We start from the raw sequence: 16,848 nt of genomic DNA, 5'->3' as shown, positions 1-16,848 counted from the left end.
CTATCTGCTTACAAATTCATCATGCACACTTCATTTTTTTAATAATCCTTTCTAAGAGTACTTGACAATTTTATCAAAAACCCTTTCCCTATAAAGCTCGCAGGCAGGACAGTGTTTCCCCAAAGTGCTGCCTCCCCGTCTTGGTGGACGTCGTAATTCCTCCTCAGCCCCATCCTTTCAGCTGGGCAGGCACCAGCTTCAGCCCCGGCCATGGCCGCCTTCGGGCTGAGAGGCCTCTGAGCTGGCCTCAAACTTTGCTTCAGGAGGGTGGCTCTCCAGCTCGTCAGAAGGTTTCCATGACGACGCTTCTGGGTTTCTGGTTCCACAGGGTCAGGGTGCATTAACAGGCAACTGACCCGCAAGAGCCAAAGTGAAACCTCCGGAATCCTCAGGGAAGGTTTACGCACAGCACATAGCAAAGCAAAGCCAAAAAAAAAGGCAACCGGGAATGAAAGCCAAAAGTCAGGGAGTTTGCGAAGTCAGCACAGGGATTTGAAAGAAACTGGCAATCAGTCCTGGACGCAAACCGGACCAAAATGACGCTGCGGGCGCTTGGGTGGGACCCACAACCTTAGCAGAGGTGCAGATGGGTTGAAGATTTTCATGGAACTGTTGCTCTCGACCTCCTCACAATTTTTTACTGGAACACAATATAGCAGTCAGCTCAGTTGTCATCATTTCCAGAACTTTGTCAACAAAAAGGAAGCCTTGACCAAAGGAGTTTTAAAGCCAGTTCTAGCTCAGTTTACTCCTGACTCAGACACTATGGGACAGAAGCCAGGGTAAGACGGTGGGGACAAAGGGGCGGGGTGGGGGGGCATGGATGCAGGCACAGTATATGAAAAAGTTGAGGGCACAGGAGAGAAGATACGCATCTCTGAATAGAAGAATCAAGAAAATCAGGACTGGCCTGCTGGCCTGGGTCTCTCAGGACCTTCCAGCAGACTTCAACAGAATTTAAACAATCTCCGTTTGCATCTGTTGTGCATAAGAATTTGAGCTGTTGGGAGCTGTGACCTAATCTGTGTTCCTCACTTGAGTGAGACGGGGCATTAAAGAAGGAGTGGGAGGAAAGGGACATTGGGAAACATGAGTGGAAAGTTTCAGAAGCCACACGAAGCACTTGAAGTGCACTGAACAAACAACAGAACAGTATCACTCCTCACAGATAAAGCAGGAGAATGTCTAGATGACCTTGGGTTTGGCGATGACTGTTTAGATACAGCACCAAGGCACGAGCCATGAAAGAAAGAGGAGAGGCTGGACTTCATTATAATTAAAAACTTCTGCTTGCGAAAGACACTGTCAAGAGAATGACAAGGCAAGACACAGTCGGGAAGAAAATATTTGCAGAGGACGCATCTGATAAAGGACTGTTATCCAAAATACACCCAAAAAAAAAAAAAACTTGTTAGAACTCAACAATAAGGAAATGAACAATCTGATTAAAAATTTGGCAAAAGACCTGAACAGACACCTCATGAAATAAGACATACACGTGGAGAATAAACATGTGAAAAGATGCTCAACTTCCTGCCATTAGGGAACTTCAGACTAAAACCACAATGAAATACCAACGCACACCTATTAGATGATCAAAATCCCAAACACTGACACCACCAAATGCTGATGAAGATGTGGAGTGACAGGAACTCTCATTCATTGCTGGTGGGAATGCAAAACGGTACAGACACTGCGGAAGACACTTTGGTACTTTCTTTCCTTTTTCCCTTCAGTTTTATTGAGATGTGATTGACATACAGCCCTGGATAAGTATATGCATATAGCATAATGACTTACATCTGCTGTAAAATGATCACCACAGTGAGTTTAGTTAACATACGTCATCTCGTATAGATACAGGAAAAAGAATAAGAAAATAATGGGTTTTTTCCCCCTGTAATGAGAACTTTCAGAACCTACTTTCAACTAATACACCACGCAGCAATGTTATCATAGTTACCATCTTGTGCATCACACCCCCAAGACGCATTTATCTTATAATTGGGAGTTTGTACCTTTTGGCCACCTTCATCCAATTTCCTCACTCCCACCCTGGCAGTTTCTTACAAAACCCAACGTGCTCCTACCATACATATGATCTAGCAATCATGCTCCTTGGTCCTTATCCAAATAAGTTGAAAACTTACATCAACACGAAAACCCACACACAGATATTTAAAGCAGCTTTATTCATAACGGCTAAAAGGTGGGAACAATTAAAATGCCCTTTGATAGGTTGAATGGATAAATAAACTGCGGTCCATCCGAACAAAGGAATATTATTCAGCACTAAAAAGAAATGAGCCATCAGGCCATAAAAAGACATGGAGGAAACTTAAATACCCATTTCTAAGTGAAAGATACCAAAGTGAAAAGGCTACACGTGGTGTGGTTCCAACTCTATCACATTCTGGAAAAGGCAGAACTACGCAGACAGTAAAAAGATCAGTGGTTGCCAGGGGCTGGGGGGTCCCAGGGAGGGGGGGAAGGAGATGTGAATAGGTGGAACTGAAATCAGTGCAGAGGACTTTTAGGGCAGTGAAGCTACTCCGTGGGATACTGTAACGGTGGGTCCACATCATTATACATTTGTCAAACCTCATAGAATGTTTCGCTCAAAAGCAAACCCTGGGAGGGAGGGTCTAGCTCAGCGGTAGAGCGCGTGCTTTCCACGCACGAGGTCCCGGGTTCAATCCCCAGCACCTCCAGAGAAAATAAATAAATAAACAAGCCTAATCACCCCCCTCAAAAAAGTGAACCCTAATGTAAAGTATGGACTTTGGGTGATGATGACATGTCACTGTAGGTTCGCAGGCTGTAACAAATGCACCGTGCTGATGGGGGAGCAAGGGAGACTGTACGCAGGGCAGCAGGCATGTGGGAAATATCTGTACTTTCTCCTCAGTTTTGCTGTGAACTTCAAACTGCTCTAAAGAATAAAGTCTGTTTATAGCACTCTGACTACCTTCAACCACACCAAAGTCAAATCAGACCGGATTTTGTTGAAGTCATTTGGGATTAATAGAGACATATTACTATACATAAAATGGATAAACAGCAAGGACCTACTGTTTAGCACAGGGAACTAGATTTAATTTCTTGCAATAACACACAATGGAAAAGAATTTGAATATATAAATGTGTGTGTGTGTATATATGTATATGTATCACTGAATCGCTTTGCTGTACACCTGAAATTAACATTGTAAACCAACTACATTTCAATAAAAAATAAAATTAAAAAATAAATACATAAAATTTTAAAAGAAAATTTAAAAAAGAAAAAGAAAAGAAGGAGTTCAGGTCCCGAAACAAGAGTAGATTCTGGCCAGATGAAAGAGGTGGGACCACCTGAACCATCACCTAAAACCGCGTCATAATAGGTGCTCTGCGTATCTGTAGGATGAATGAACGACTGTTCCTGAACCGCACTCAATGCCGCCCTCACCCGGACTTAAGACGTGGTGTGGCCACTGCCGTCCAGGTGTCCATCAGCCCAGGCTGGTCACAGGGAAACTGAGGCCCAGGCTCCTCTCAGGCTTCCTTCGTTCAGGACTGGTCCAGAGTCACAAAACTCAAGTTGCTCACACACCTTCTGATGAGGCCCAAATCCCGGAGGGGTCTTCACCTCTGCTCCTCCACCCCCGCCATCAAACCCATCAGCAACGCTGTCAGTGCCACCTCCCAAAAGGCCCAGCATCCCAGGACATCCTTCATCTCAGCCACCACCTCCCTGGTCCCAGCCACCAGAGCTCCTGCCGCAGCCACTGCCACAGCCCCCGGGGGCTCACGGCTCCCACACCTGCCCCACAGTGTGCTCTCCAACAGGAGCTCCTCGTCTCGCCCAGAAAGGAATCTGATATGCTGACTTACCCTGGCTCTGAGAACCTGTGGGTTCTGGGCCCTGGTCCCTCCCCAACCTCACCTGCCCCTGCCGACCCCACTCGAGCCCAACAGCCTCCCTGCTACCCTCTAGGCACACTGGGCAGCTTCTGCTCCAGGCCTTCCTGTCCCCCACACCTGCACGCTTCTCCCCCAGAGAGCTCTCCCACGACATTCAAGTCTCTACTCAAATGTCACCAATATAAAAAGAACATTCCCTGCACCCTGTCCAAACCTGAGCCCCTCCCGTCCCTCAGCCTTCAAGGACTTAACCCCGCCCATCGCAGCACACGGTGTGCTCCGTGTGTACTCGTGTCGCTGCACTGTCCTCCTTCCCGGCTGGAATGGCAGCCTTGGCGGGTGGTATGTGCTTGTTTCCTGCGCACCCCCAGGGCCCAGAACAGTGCGTGGCACCTGGGAAGTTTGTGATAAACACTGGAAGGAGGAAGGAAGGGAGGGGGGAGAGAGGAAGGGGGAAGGGAGGAGGAAGGAAGGGGTGGATAAGCAGGCTGGTTTTCTCCTAGAAGGTCACTCTGCCCCATGGCGCCTCCACACCCACCGCCTGCATCCCACGCCACATGGCTGCCCATGATACAGAAGAAAACTAGGGCGCGCTCCTCACCCTGAGACTCCCATGCTGGTGAGGAAAGAGAAAAAGCGCTAAAACCGACTGGGTGGAGGACAGGGGCAATTCACCTCGCAGAGCAGAATCAGGAGCTAAACACGTGTGACGGCGGCCAGGGGTGCGGGAACAGAAAAGACAGCCTATGTGGACGCCGGACACACCTGTGAGCCTCGGGGGCACATGTCTCCGGTCCCCAGAGCGGGGCCCTGTCAGGAGGCAGGACACACTAGATCATGTTCTCGGAACTGGTTCGGCGGAAGTTGGCCCCCAGTCTCTCTGAAGTTCACGTTACCCACAGCTTCTAGGGTGTCCAATGACCTAGAAGCCACTCGGCTCCTTATTCTCATTCTTGCTGTTTCTTCCATTGACCTATAAACTCTGTCTCCCCCGTGACCCCTCCCCCAATGCGCTCTCTTTCGGGGGCGCGGGGGCGGGCAGGTCCCTGGGATTCTCTCTTTGATTCCACTGAGGACGTTTTTACTCACCTTCTCGCACTTTCCGTCTCTCCCATTCAACTCCAACAATCCTTTATCCTTCTCTCCACTTACATTTGATCTGTTTCCCTCAGGCAGTCCTCACTCTGTCTTCTTTTCCTTACTTACTTCTTCTGGATTTTCCTACACAGAGGGTTGCATTTATAGCTCACCTCATTGCCCCGTTTTTAATAACTGGGAAGCATCCCCGCCAAAAACCGTTCTATTACAGGAGGGAAAAAAAGGGGGTGCATTCCACCATCTGCCTGCATCGGGCACGCAGGGCGCAGGGAGCAGCTGGCGCATCATTCTTCCGAGTGCTCGCGTGTCCAGACCCACAGAGGTGGCCAGTGTGACACTGTCTATGGCCCTGCGCTCTGCTCCGCTACGCCTCCTGTGCCCCCCGCCCTCCCACTCATCAGCCTGTAAACTTAGGTGAGGATTTTCACTCAGTGCTGCTCTTCCGGAGAAAAGGTGACCGGAGGGGCCTCGTTGAATGGCACTTGTGAAGGAATGATCTTCTGGCACCCAAAATAATCTGCCCAGTTTGGACCTGGCGCTGGGGTTACACACAGCCGGCAGAGATGCGGGCCTCACCCCAGAAGCAAACTGAAGGCGGCCGCCCTTCTCAGCAGGGCTCTACCCTTTCCGCCCCACGACCGAGTGACGGAAGGGCCCCACGTCTGTCCTCCGCAAACGAACAGTGCCGGTGGAGTCACAGGTACAGAAGGAGTCAGGAGATAAGGCACCAATCGACCCACCACCAAGGGCCGAGGGACTGAAAGATTAAGGGGGAAAACGCAGGAAGGCTGAACTAGGAAAAGTCAAAGCACGAAGCCCCTGCAGCTCCAGCCCGACGGCCAGGCTTTCTGTGGGAAAAGTAACGCACTTGTTGGAGAAGCAGCTGGTTTTCATTACGGCCTGAAGAAGTTTAAAAATAAATACAGCCCCCGCTGCACTCACCCCAAATTCAGTGCACATTCAGTTCCAATAGAACGGACACCCAGACTTGAAAGTCACAGGATCCGAAACCCCTGCCACGGAGAACTGCTGCTCCAGTGGTTTCTTCCTTTGGCGGCCACTAACTAAAACAATGACAACTTTCATGTCAAATTCCAGGAAATAAAGGATAGACAATAATGAGAGGTGCTTTTTTTTTTCCTCCAAATGCAAACAAATGAATTAGCGCTGAGGGGCTGAAGGGAAGCGGAACAAATTAGGCCTGAGGGCGTCCCCCAGTCCGCTGGCCCCGCTGAACGGCTCCTGGGCGTGCTCTCCACCCGAGTTCAGAAGTGGTCTGGGTTGGGGGACAAATGTGTAACAAAAGACACAGGCCCACCCAGAAGATACGGGAGCCTGCTGTGAGGATTACAGACACTGGCGGAGGGCCAAGGGCTGCCTCCCTTCCCCCAGCTACAGAGAAGAAGCGAAACCACGAACCCAGACCTCGTGGGCAGGTCCCCCCACAGCCAAGGACGGGCTGGGAATAATACCTGTCATCGTGCCTGCACAACCTTAGGTTGGTGAGCACACTTTAAAGTCATTAATTTTTCAGACCCACTCTCCACGACCACATCAAAACAGCTCAGTCAGAGCAGAGCCTGGTGTGTCGGACACACAGTGAATATTTGTCGTTAGAATTAACTGCGCTAAGAAGGCCCCAGGCCAGGATGCTTGTAACACAGCCTTTCAGCTTCCCACAGAGACAAAGCCTGTCCTTGAACCACAGACTTTACCCCCACCCCCAAGCAAGCATCTGAAAAAGTCACACGTGAGTTAGGAGATGGGCTATGCTCGAAAGCAGGGGACGCAGGACAAACAGCCCAACCACCCGCATCTCAGAGGCTGGGTTCGCAATAGCATCTTCTGAAGGTGAGGACATCTCCAGCAGTTTGTAGAGATGTGACCGCTGACAACAGGAGGTGCTCAAAGACTTCCCTTGAACAGACAGAACCATGAGCTCTCCTTGGTGGTCTCCGCTAAGAAACCCTCATCGTTCAACTTTAAAAGTAAAAATCTCATTACTCACGAGTTCCTACCTAGAAACAAATGCTTTCTTCCACCTCTGCCTTAGGCAACCCCACCACTTCCTTGTGAATCTCCTTACCCTAGGTCATTCAAGAAATCCCAATGTCCACCTACCAACAGAATGACCAAGCAAGGACAGGAGGCCAGCCGAGCTGGTGGCCGCAGCAGTTTATGGAACTGAAGGATGCCACTGCCTGCCTGCAGGGTGAGTCCAGCACGGGGGTAACTGAAGGGGCCAGAGCCAGCGTCCGCAGTAAGGTGAGCAGATCACTGGACACAGCATTAGAAAACGAACTTCCGACGACATGGCGGTAACACCAGTCTGTCCATGCCACACATCAACCAGGACAACCCTCCCGGGGACTTGCTGGAGTTGCCGTCCACTAGTTTGGTACCTGGAGTTACATTCAGCGGGGCTTGTCTTTCCATTGGAGCACCCACCCCCTTCCCGGTGAGCTTCATCACGGACCGCTCCAGGCCACCTGATGATCACACAGCCTGGCCTGTCAACCCCTGCTCACAGGCTGCAGACTTACTACTTCACCGGAAAAGCAACTCTGCTGTCTCTCTAAAATACTTCTTGCATGTGTTCTGCTTTTGGCTGCCTTGTCTCAGCAGAGTGCACACAAGATCCCCTGGGGCAGATGAGATGTTATTTCATCTGCAAAGATGCCACTTACACATACTCTTTTTGATACACACCTATTGTCTAGAGTAGCGGTTTCCATTCTGCGTTCCTGAGATACTAAAAGTGTAGGCATAAAAGTATCTCAGAAGACCCAGGGAGCCAGGCTGGTAGGGCTCTGGGCTCACCACTTAGTCTCCAATCAGATTCATTCTGGTTTTATCCATTTTATTTGTCTAACATATACTTTATCATACATCACATATGATAACATAATTTACATTTATGTATGTTGCATATGATAAAAATATACACATGCATAAATACGTGGTTATATATGCATATACATATATATAATCAGAAGACTTGATGAAGAAAATAATTCAATTGCTAAATAAAAAGCGTGAAAATTATGTCATAACCAAAGTAAAACCTACCTGTATCAGGGACTACAGTTTCTAAAGCTCAACCAGGCAATTGTGATGTGAACAGTCAACCTTACAGGAGCTGTTCCGGTTGAAGCAGGCCTGGGGAGCCCAAAGATGCCCACTTAGAACCAACTCCTTACCCTTAACACTTCCTCTCTCTCTCTCTCTGTCTCCTCGGAGAATAGTCTGGAAATTATTGACCCACATGATCTATATGGTTCCTCCAGATTCAATGATCAAAACATTCCCATATTTCAATAATTTTAGATGAAATGGACAAAAGGAATGATGATCTCACTGTCTGGGGATCTAAAATTTATAAGATTCTGAGTTATTGTTTCAAATAATCGCCACCAAAAATATACATATACTTAGTCAAGGCATATTAGGCTATGTTGAAACATATTAGGATATGTTGAAATCAGATGTCATTGCACAATTGCATTCATGAACTTCATATTGATGAAATTCATATTTTCTGGCTTTCCTGTTTTAATTGTGGCCACCCAGACCCTTAGGGACCAAACAAGATCTTTCAATTCAGCACTGCAACAGGCCATGTGTTTCTAGCAGAGGAGTACTGATGGTGGAAATACACCACCAGGTGAGCTCCAAGCTCCTCTTTCACCAATCTGTCATCCCAAACTCTGTGACTTTTAACATCCAGAGAAAATCACTTGACTCCAACCAAAAAAAAAAAAAAAGGAAGAAGTTTAATCAGCAGCGTTAACACTGTCATCCATTTGGACCTTATCTCCTGTCACTCTGTCACCACCATCTATGTTCTTAACATATAAAAATGAAGACTGTCCCATGCCATGGGCATCTACAGAGACAAAAATCTTCCCCTGCCCTGCCCCAAACGCCCATTTTAAATGAAAACCTCACACAGTTTTACCCTAAGGATTAAGTAAAGCGTTTCCATTTGTCTTGACAAATGGCACCTAAATAGTCAAACACCTGGGCTTTGTTTTGCATGTGCGCGTGTGTTTTCATCTAAGTAATGGACAAATTACAAGTAAACAGAGCTCTTGGTGGAAGACATTTGTTTTCTTTCTCTCTTTATCGCCTGGCTCATTTTGCTCATCTCTTAAATAGGGAAGGTGGATGAAATTCACCCGAGGAGTTTCCATCTTGCGAAAACTCAGAAAACGACGTCAGCAGGCATGGAACTGCCCCTCTGCGGCGAGCTGAGGGTGCTCCCCAGGGCACTACTGAAGACCCTTCGGTGCCCGTGTTCTGTAAGGATTTCTCCAACTATAAAATTCTATGATCCAACTGTCACCTTAGTATCTCAAATTGGGTAAGAAAAAGAAATGTGTTCAAAGAACCAAATGAGAAATCCAAAGGCCACTCACTGCTGGTTCGTTGAAGCAAGCGTGCCGTCCACTGTGTCTCCCCGTAACTCAGTGTTCTGTCTGCAAGATGGAGGAGGTATGGGGCCAACGAGCATTAGTGACGTTGGTGAAATGTGTTCCTTTTCCTTCATGGTTCTGTTGTGGCTCTCGCCAGGTCAACACCCCGACCCCAACACCAAACTGTGCAGGCAGAGTGACAGACACAGTCAAGGGGGATAAAGCGTGACGTCAGGAGGGGCAGGCTGAGCTGGGGCCAGAAGACAGGACGGGGCAGGAAGCAGAAGTCTCAGAGCTCGAGAGGCAGGAGGAAGGGGATGGCTCCCAATGGTCTTCCCAAGACCCGTCTGTGCCAGTTTGATTGGACACAGTTAATAAGGAAGAAAGTGCCAGTGAAAACCAGAGCAAAAGACAAAGAACAACTTTTCCAGATGGGTGGGTGGGTGTGTGGCCCCCGGCAGGGGAGGAGGCCAGCACCCCGGGAGCTTGTCCCTAGGCCCGCTGAGCCCACCCGCCCCCTCGGGCCGCCCCTTCCCACGGAGCTAAGCTGTGCTTTCTGCACCTTGAACCCATTTGGGGGTTTTTTTCTTTCTGAGGGAGTTTGGCAAATTATTACAGAAAAGGAACCAAAGAAGAGAAGAGGAAAAAAATAAAATCATTTCTTCAGCATAAAAAAATTTTGATCCTTTTATTTTAGCCAAAGAATTTTCAAGCTCCAACCAGCCGTAAAATCAGTTCTTATGCCACCCACATTTCACACGCCTCCCCCATTCCACTCCCCCAGCTCCAGCTGCCCCCCACCCAACCCCTCCCTCCCCCAGCACTGCCCTCACTGGCCATCCCTCTGGCCTCAAACCCAAGCAGCCATGTGAAGCAAACTTGAGCACGCATGGAATACACACTCCCTCCGGCACACAGTCACCTGGGCGTGCACACACACACACACACACACAGAGCTACCCCATCCGTCACCAAACCTCTAACATCTCGCGGAGACGTACCAGCTTGCCCCACACCCTCTGCCAGTGAAACCGACGAGGCACAGCTCCTGTCTAGGGGGCTGCCGGAAGGGACGGCTACCCCACCCGCCACCCCACCGGAGCTCTGGCGCGCTGGACCCAGAGCAGGTAATGACAGGGCTGTGACAAACGACCCCGAGTGTGGCTGGGCCAAAGGGACGCTGGGCAGATTCACTTGTTTCTTACACATTGTCGGCGAGGGGCTTAGGCAGCATTTACTGCCTTCCCACTCCGGTCCCTGGGGTGGGGTGGGCTGTGCGTCCGCGTATAACGCTCCATTTCACGCAGCCTTGGGCTGCCGCTTTCATCCTCTGGCCTGAGCCTTTTTCTTTGGAGGAGCAAGTGCCAGAAGATAAGCTTCTGAAACGAGTCAGGTTCTGGGAGCCGCGTTCCCACCAGCCCTGGAGAGCTTTCACACAGATCGGCATCCTGGAGTGAGCCTGTTCCATCTGCAGAAGGAAGTGTGATAATGGAGGAATGTGGGTCTGGGTCGGGTCCCCAGGGAAGAGGAGAGGGGAAGAGAAGGGAGGGAGAGCAGAGGGAAAGGTCAGGAATAACTGCTCCTGGACAATGCCCTCGCCTGTGACACTGAAGTTACACATGGTGACGGGGCTCTGAGCCCTGGGCTCTACATAACCTGCCAAGTCTTGGGCTAAAAATTCGATTATAGTTCTGGTCTTCAAGTAACCAGGAACTTCTTTGTAATGCTCATACCCTAATGGTTAAGGAAGCACAGCCTCCCCAAATTCTGGTCCTCCAGTTGGATTCAGCTTGGGAATGGGATTTGTAAATGGAAAGGTGGATGGTACCCGTCCTCTTTTAACCCCTATGAGGCAAACTGATCCCATAAAGAGACTTAAGTCTGACCTTCGGAGGAATTGGGGCACTCAAGAAATTCTCTCTTTTCTGTTTGGAACAGCCATCGTTTTTGCTGATAAAAGGTCTATGGGGTTTCCTGAAGATGCAAAGGTCATGTGAGCTTTGGCAAGGCTCTCAGACTTAACGAGGTGATAACGCGGAGAGGAAGACAAGGCGGAGGGCAGCAGAAAGACATGGACAAAGTACGCACTGACTTCACGGTAACAAACCACGTCCTGAGCCACCAAGGCGAGGGAACAAGTTTTACCTCCTCTCCCTGCTTTCCGTCTTTAGTGGCAGGATGAGGAAATAACCAACTGGCCAAAGATCAGGGGACAGGAAGGAAAAGGAAGCAAAGCAAAAGGTCCGTGCCATCCCCTCCCCAGACCACCCTAGCGCTCTGACAAGTCAGGGGTGGCCCTCTGAAAGGAGACGGACGCTCTCAGAGCATTTTAGGGCCAGAGCCGAGCGTTCTCATCGCAGTAAATCAGCACAAGTGTTGCTGGAATACCAAAGAGGGTCAAAACCCGCATCAGCATGCAGATTCCCCAACCACCTTCTCTGTTCTAGGTGGTAAGTCCACGGACAGGTGAGTTCCGAGGCAATCCAGATTAGATCCATCAAAAGATCGAGAGAGGAAGGCAGGCAGGCAGGCAGGCAGGCAGGCTCTGAATTTTTTTAACTTGGGTCTAACCAGTGAAAGTGTGATTTGTGCCATTTGTCAAAGCAGGAAAAAGCTGGAAAAAGTCAGAGACTCACTGAGTGGCCCCGTCCCCCCTGCCCACCTGTGACGCCCACAGTCTGGGGCAAGAAGGGTCTGTGGGCAGAAATCTCTCAGAGGAAGAGAGATTTTACAGCTTACAGTCGTCTTTACAGTTAGGCCGTTGCATCTCTTTTCACTCAAAGGAAAATGGCATACAGCTTTCAGGGAAGGTGTTGGAGACCAATCAATTCAAGCGGTAGACGCTCCCAAGAGTGACGGAGAAAACCCCTTGGTTGTTCAGGCCTCAGAATCGCTAAGGAGGCGGAGGAGGGCAGAGTCGAGAGCAGGTGTCTTTGGCAGCCAGACCCAGAAGGTCGAAGAACGTGGCAGACGTCTGTCATTTGGGGCCACCCAGCACCCGAACACTCTCCTGGTAGGGGGAGAAATCCCTCCTTCTCACCAGAGCCAAGCAGGCTACACAGCTCCTCTTCGCCCTCCCCGGGCAGCTGGGGGAGGGGCAAGTGGCCTCAGTGTGGCCAGCTGGAGGCCTCCACACAGCACAACTGAGTTAAAAGCCAAGGATCTGTGAGCATTCGTCCTGTGGAGGCAAGTTTCTAGCGGGAGTGGTGCCTGCAGGAGCGACAGCAGAAGCAGCCGCTGCTCCCAGGGGAGGATTCGGGCAGAGCCTTCACTCCCTCGGTGCGTGCCCGAGACTGGGTCACTAGTCCTCCCACAGATTTTAGGAGCTACTGAATACTTCCAACAGTCTGTTTTCTGCTTAAGCAAACCAAGTTGGTTTCTTCTCTTTACAACCAAGAACCCTGACTAATGCTGCATTATAACAGGAAATGCTTCAGAAAAGAAGCCCCTGCTGGTTTTGAGGGGCCTCTCCAACCCCTGAAGTGCCAAGAGCCCGTCTCCCCGGGGGTGCTCGTATGGCCTGCTCTCAGGTACCCGAGCAGGTAACCGAGAAAATCGTCGCGTTCGTGTCGGCTGCACACACCACGTGGGGCTCTGTCCCTCACGCACGGCTCCACACTCCGCCCTCCGGGAGACGGCCCGCTCACCCCGGCTGCACACGCACTGAACGCGCACAGATGACCCAGTTTCATTTCGCGTCCTGCTTCCTTTTTCCCTTTGTTCTAATGCTTCTTTCAGCAAATACGTGGTTAGGAGATGTAAGTGTTCTCCTATAACCCACGGGGGGAATCTGAGAAAGAGCGGACCCCAAAGCCTTCTGGCAGTTTTTACCCCAGTCATCTGGCCAGGGCCTCTCCACTCCAACCCATCTGCAGGGCCCCGCATGCAACCCTGCGGCTTGTGCCTTCAGGACCTTGCTCAGGAGAGAAAGTTCACTCCACCAACTGAGTGTTCTCTCCTCCTCAAGACTCCCGCTCCAGACCTCCCTCCCCTGGGGCTCTGGTTCCAGGAGTCAGGAGCCACGTGGTGCCCTGGGGGCAGCATCCTTTCTCCCCTTCACCAGGAAGACCTGCCCCGCCCTCCAGGAATCCCCACTTAACCTGACTAGCTTCTGCTTCTTAAAAGTTGAGCTCAGGCACCACCAGCTCCAGGAAGCGTCTGCTGCCCCTTCGAGGATGTCCTTCACTCGCTCCAACACCCGACACGTGCGCCCACTACGGCACCTGCCACATGGCCTGACCCGGTGTACGTGCCTGCCTCCCCAGGCAGGTCGTGAGCTCTTTGGCGGCTGGCGATGTGTCTTACTCATCTTCCCATATCAACCCTTGATGCAGTACTTGGCACACGGTAAGTGTTGAGTGAGTGAATGAGTGAGTGAATGAATGGACGGATGGGATCTACCCCCAGAGCTGAACTTGCCACCGAGACCTCTGCTGTCAGAAGAGGAGACGGAGAAGGACCCGTGCAAAGGTCTCGTCCAGCCCCAGGAGGTGGTGAATCACTGTCGTTTTCCCCATGAATCCCACTTAACAACAGGACTAGTCAGAGCTAGCATCCACCCAGCAGGCTAGCAAGCCAGCCGCTCGGCTAAGCACTGCATCCCCCTCTGTATCCGCGGGCTCTGCTTCTGTGGATTCGACTGACTGCAGATGGAAAATATTCACACACACACACAATTCCAGAGAATTCCGAAAAGCAGAACTTGAGTTTGCCCTAGACTGCCAACTGTTTACACAGTATTTACACTCATTTGCATTTATTTACACAGCACTTACATTGTACTGGGTACCATGAGTAATCTAGAGATGATTTAAATTATACGGCAGGATGTGCATGATTTAATGAAAATACTACGCCATTTTATACGCGGATTGAGCATCTGTGGATTCGGTACCTGCAGGGGGTCCTCGGTCCATGGACACCGAGGGAGGATGGTACAGGGTTATCTCACGCAAGCCTACCAACTCCTTAATGGCATGCTGGGGTGGGGACTGTCCAGTAGCCAAGTGCTCGGTCTCTAGGTGACTAAGACAGGGCTGGATGAGAGCACGGAGCGGCTGGAAAAGGAGGCAGCCAAGTCCAGGGAGATGAGAGGGGCCAAGCAATTGGATGCAGTCTTCCTGCCAGAAGAGACTTGAGGGACGAGCCAGGGGAGAAATGGGAAGGGAGGTCACCATCATCGAACGCTCCCCTATGGATCCTCACAAAACCCGGGAGCAAGGCGTTGTTATCTTCCTCTATGGAGAGGAAAACTGAAACCCAGAGAAGTGAAGGAATTCATCCAGGGTCCTGCTGAGGCAGAGTCCAAAAACCCAGGTCTGTTTGATTGCAGAGCCGGGCTGGTTTCCCGCCCCAGGAGGGGAAAGGTCTGACTGTAGGAACAGTCCCCCGAGCAAAACCTCAGCGCTCTGCCCTGCAGGTTTCCTCCAGCCTGTTCTCCTAAAGGAGACAAGGAATCTGTAATCAATTAAATCACACCATCAGTCAAAGCAAGCTTGCAATTTCCCAGGGGACCCCTAATGTTCTCTAGACTGACCTACCAAGGTTGAGGATCGCACAGGCAGAGAAAAGAGGCCACAGTTTGGAGGCCAAGAACTTGAATGCAAGGCCCCCATCAACTCTTTATTGGCTGGTGATCTCGGGACTTTGGAAACTGTAAAGCATTAAACAAATGCTGTCATAATGGGTGATCTGAGAATCCTGGCCTCAGCACACGGTCAGATATGATCTGGCCCTAGATGTCCGCCCCTTCCAGCACATCAACAACCTTCAAAAAGGACGGCCTGTCTCCACTAAGCTGCCACAACCTCTCTCAGCTTCCTGGTCTGTTTATTTGTTCTAAGCATCTGTTTGGTTAGAGAAACACAGCAAGCTCATCCCTTTGCCTGCAAACCTCCCCTTGAGCTGGACAGATGGGCCAGAGAGTGGGGTTCCCAGGGGTAGGGATGCTGAACAAGACGCAGATGGCCAGCTGACCCAGGCAATCCCACTCCACGTGCCGGAGGCTGAGCAACTGCATGGCAGCTCCCCCTCACCTCTGCTGTGCTCACCCCTCTGGCAAGGAGCTCACGGCCCGGACGGGCATCACCGCTGGGAAGCAGGCAGCTCACATCCTGCCCCACCCTCCCGCCTCCCTTCCCCAACTGCTGTCAGCCGGGGTGAGGGGCCTTGACATCGCCTCCTGTGGGCTGGGCTGGAGGGCTGGGGCTGGAGGGCTGGGGCTGGAGCGCCCAGGATGTGCTACGGTGCCTGTACCTGACCTGGGCTGACCTGAAATGCGGTGCCTTCCTCTCCCTCGCTCCTGTGCCCTGGGAAGTTCTGATTCCTTCCTTAGAACACCTTACCGCCCTCTCCACCCTCAACACACAGGCAGACACCATCTTGGACAGGAGACTTGTTCTCTGTGACACCTCTCCAACTCCCTGGCAGTGTTAAATATTCTTTCAAGTCTTTTCTTGCACCCTGTACACACCTCTCCTGAGAGGCTGAATGGTGAGGTAGCTGAGAGGTGGACCCTGGGGAAGACTGCCTGGGCTCAAGTCCAAGCAGTCCACCGGCCAGCACAGAGCTGCTGCAGGGAGAATCGGAGTCAGCAGAGGAGAAGGGCAGCGGCACAGCACTTGTGCGTGCAGATGTGCCGCTGTGCGTCTCTCCCCACGTACAGTGTGTGCGCAGAGTATACACACCACGCGCTACACTGTAGAGTACGAGTGTGTGTATAGCTGTGCACTTATGTACACACTGCTGATTTACTGCACATAGTTTGTAACTTTATATATTATACAGTAATAAACGAGTACATTAACATACCATATTATGCACTAATAAATACATATTCTATACTACTGACATTTTCCAGGTTGAATAATGTAACATCGTATCATCATCTGTTTGTCTGCGTTCTTCACCAGACTGTGAGCTCTCTAAGGGCAGGAACCATGACTTCTATTTCATCCACCCCTAAAGCCGGGGTCTGGCACACAGTAGGTCCTCAGTAACCAGCTGGTGAATGGACACACACCACCCCCGCACATACACTACCAACTGAGGAGGAAAAGTCCCACTCACCACCCGCTCCTCCTCAGCCTTCTTCGTTTCCCAGCAGAATCTCAAGCGGAATGCTCCAGCCGAGGCCTGGCTTTAATTTTCCAAGATAACAAGAGCCAAGAGCTGGAGGAGTGCCTCATCCCGCTTTTCAGGCCCTTTCCCCCTTATTCCCCCAAGACTCCCTCTCTGCCTCCCTCCCAGGCCCCTCCCAGGCCACACCCGCGCTGTCCCGACCTCCACGCCCCGGGCGGCCTTCCTTTCCCACACAGCCTGTGACACGGATGCCGGCTCCGGGGACACGGAGGAAACAGCCACCCTCTCTGAGGCCAGGCGGGCGGTGCCATTCCCACAGCCACCACCCCTCCACACCAACCAGCCCTGC

At 51.0% G+C, this 16,848-nt stretch overlaps 1 non-coding gene across 1 annotated transcript; it reads left to right on the top strand.

The window, feature by feature from the left end:
* Positions 1-2,638: 2,638 nt before the first annotated feature.
* Positions 2,639-2,711, top strand: TRNAG-UCC (transfer RNA glycine (anticodon UCC)). The gene has a single exon. It is a non-coding gene; the product is annotated as a tRNA-Gly (tRNA).
* The last annotated feature ends 14,137 nt before the right edge of the window (positions 2,712-16,848 follow it).

The sequence above is a fragment of the Camelus bactrianus genome, chromosome 33 (assembly GCF_048773025.1).
Source record: "Camelus bactrianus isolate YW-2024 breed Bactrian camel chromosome 33, ASM4877302v1, whole genome shotgun sequence".
Taxonomy (NCBI): domain Eukaryota; kingdom Metazoa; phylum Chordata; class Mammalia; order Artiodactyla; family Camelidae; genus Camelus; species Camelus bactrianus.
This window is presented reverse-complemented; position numbering and strand designations above follow the sequence as displayed.